Source organism: Erithacus rubecula (assembly GCF_903797595.1).
Source record: "Erithacus rubecula genome assembly, chromosome: 1".
Lineage (NCBI taxonomy): Eukaryota > Metazoa > Chordata > Aves > Passeriformes > Muscicapidae > Erithacus > Erithacus rubecula.
Window position 1 is genome coordinate 99,950,640 of NC_136658.1, and position 3,117 is coordinate 99,953,756.

General features: G+C 42.0%; 1 long non-coding RNA gene across 1 annotated transcript; it reads right to left on the bottom strand.

The window, feature by feature from the left end:
* Positions 1 to 222: 222 nt before the first annotated feature.
* On the bottom strand, positions 223 to 2,836 carry LOC306806834. The gene is made up of 3 exons (XR_013775585.1): positions 2,755 to 2,836; positions 1,652 to 1,750; positions 223 to 462 (listed from the first exon to the last, which is right to left on the bottom strand). It is a non-coding gene; the product is annotated as an uncharacterized lncRNA (long non-coding RNA).
* Between the last annotated feature and the right edge of the window lie 281 nt (positions 2,837 to 3,117).

The window sequence follows — 3,117 nt, forward strand, 5'->3', positions numbered from 1 at the left end:
TGTTGGAAGGGACCCTAAAGACTATCTAGCTCCAATATTTAAGGGGACATTCATCCAAGAGGTATTTGTGTATACTGGAGGCACATAAAAGGTGTTTAAAAACCCAGATCTTAGACAAACCATGTTGGAGGGAGCAGGGACTGGATGACAAAAGAGACATGACAAGCCTGGACTGTATTTTGCAATTAGAATTTTTTCTTCATGGGTTATTTATCTGCCCTTGCTCACTTCTTTCCTAAGTCCAGGCCTGCCTCTGTCTGTGGTCCTCAGAGTTTTATCATCTCACCCAAAAGCTGTCCAGTTCTCTACCATGAACTGATGCTCCTCTCCAGCTTCAGAAGTGGGAGAGGGGTGAAGCAGTCCCACACTGTGAGCATTCAGGAGCTGCTTGCAAAGAATTTGGCTTCCAATTTATGAAGATCCATGACCACTTCAACCTGTTTAAAGGTAATTTAAACACACCTAGAAAAGAAAAGAAAAACATATTTAAAACATCTTCTTTCTGTACTCTGGGAGTAGCAGAGCAGCAAATGGAGATCTGTGGGCAGCACTTGGCCCTTCATGTTTCCCACCTGGGAAGAGGTAAATAGATCAGAGCTGTGGAGGAAGAGGATGAAAAGAGACGTTGCTCCACAGTTAACATAGGGAATACATTTCTGTTAGAAGCAAAGCTACTCCAGAATTTCATCTTAATTTAATTTTATAACAAATTCTAAAGTCTCAGCATATGAGGCCCTGAGTTCTAGAAAAAGCAAAATAATCAGAATTCATAAGTTTTTGTAGCTCTTGCAAACATTGTTTACTTGAATGAAATATCTCCTTAGGCCTCGGTTATCTGTAAAAGTAACTCAACAAAGTTTCTTCTCCAACCTCTCTTCAGGACATGCATCAATTTCATAGGTGGCATGAGAGGGTTTAAAATTGAACTGAAGAAGGATAGCAGCACTTTAGTTGTCCAACACGTGACTTGCACTGAGAGCCCCTCCTGCCAAACCAACTGGATTCTGTCTGTGCCTGTCTGGGGTATGTATTTGCTGTCTGAGGTTGCTTGGTGCTCCATTACACATTTAACAGCTTTCTTAAGTGTTCTTCAGCTATTTTTCCTCTGCTGTCAATATCTGCTAAGAATAATGCTCAGAACAGCTTACACAAGCACAGGGCAGGCCCATTTCCTACTTAGAAGAGTGCACTGATAAATGTCTCTTTATTCTCAAATGGCTTGGGGTTGGTCCTTAGCCTTATATTGCTGGAATGTTTCAGGCTGGGCCACTCCAGAGAAATCTGAAGTGTCTTCACTGAGCTGCTACAAGAGGCACACTTAGCAAAGGAAGGATTGCTTCTTCCCTGGGGAATAAGAAATACCCATCTTAACAGGCAAGAGAATCTTCACCATGGACTAGAAAGGGCTCACCAAAGCCTGTTTCACCTGTGGTGAAGACAGAGTTTAAATTATGAGCATACAGTGCCTTGCTCCTCGTTTTGCCAACAGAAGATTAATCTGTGTTTGGAGAGCCATCAGCTTCTCCTGAGTCATCTCAGACCAGCTCAGAATGCACCTCCAGCTCCCCTCTGGCACTCCCACGTGCTGGGTACCTCCCAAAACTTGGTGGGGACTAACAGTGAATGTATTGCCTGGGATGATCCCACTCACCACATGACAGGTGTGGTCTCTCTGTTGTGTTGTTCTCCTTTCTTGTTTTCTCCTCTTTTGCTTTGTGTTTGTGCTGTACATCTTCCTCAAAACCCGGGTCTGTAAAATAAAAATAACAGCTTTGTTTTACTGACAGGGCAGCTGGTAGGTTTTTAACCACAGTCTGTTTTTATTGAATGTCAGTCACTGATATGAGTTCATCAAAGTTTGTCTTCCTTCTCAGCGCTGCAATCTGTTTTATTTTGTACAATATTGATAATTTTTAGAAAAGGGAGCCAAAATCAATTAGAACCAAACAATTTTTGACACTTTTGGCTTTCTACAGTGGTATTGGTTAGTCAGATGTTCATAAATACTCTAACATACAGGTCAAAAAGATGACGTTAAAATTTAATGCACTTGGGAAAAATAAATTAAAAAGGTCTGCTGGAGAGGTTTTGCCATAGTTCTCTTCCTTCGGTCTGTCAGAGGATGCATAAACCTGTGACCTTTTTTGTACAAAATTACAATATATCTCGTCTATCTAAAGCTGGATAATTACAAGGTTACATAGTCCCTTGGCAGGCTAAAGAAAAGGTTATTCTCATTTTCTTCCAAAGGCTTTAGAGTAATGCTGTGTGCTGGAAAGGTGTACAGTCATTTAATGCAGTGTGAATGGAGAGCAGGGATGGTGTCTCTTGCACTGCTGCTTAGTTACTAAGGGAATGACAACCCTGAATTTATGTTTTAGTTAGCACTGTCATTCTCCTTACACACACAACATCCTGTGTGCTGGTTTGTTTGCAGGGATTAGCTGGAGCCAGTGCTCAGTGATTCCTACCAACATCTCCCAGGTGCACCCAGCAGTTCCTTCAGGATTTACACTATAATATTTTTAATGGACTGCCTAAGACTGGTTGGGAATATAAACTTCTGAATGAGAAACTGTACAGTGCAGTCACACTGGATGTCTGCCAGATGGCAGAAAAATGAATCAAAGTCTGAATAATCAGTGGGATTGAACTGGGAATTTCCTTTGATCTGTATCTCGGAGGTGTATCCTGTCCTTTTGCCTTCAGCATCAAAGCTGAAACCTGATGATGGCAAGCAAGAGATAACTTTACTCAGCACAGTCACAGTCACTTCAAAGGGTGCCAGACTTGAGGATACTCAAGCTGAGTCTGATGCTTTGCTCCAGACCTGATCCTGACCAAAACAATCAGGTAAAAACTGGGGAGTGAGCTGGCCATGTTTGTCTCCAAGGAGAAATCTGTTGCAGAATTGTGAGCAGGCTACAGGCACCCATGTGCTGCTGAACAGCTGGCACAGGCACAGGTATAGCAACTGTGGGCTTTGGGATGGGACACAAATAGGAAATGATGGATGTAGCAACAGCTGTAGATAGAAAAATCTGTACACATATTAAATGGTGCTGCAAATTACAAAAGCAGAAAGTTAAGGTTTAAAGGCCTTTAAATTCATCAGTG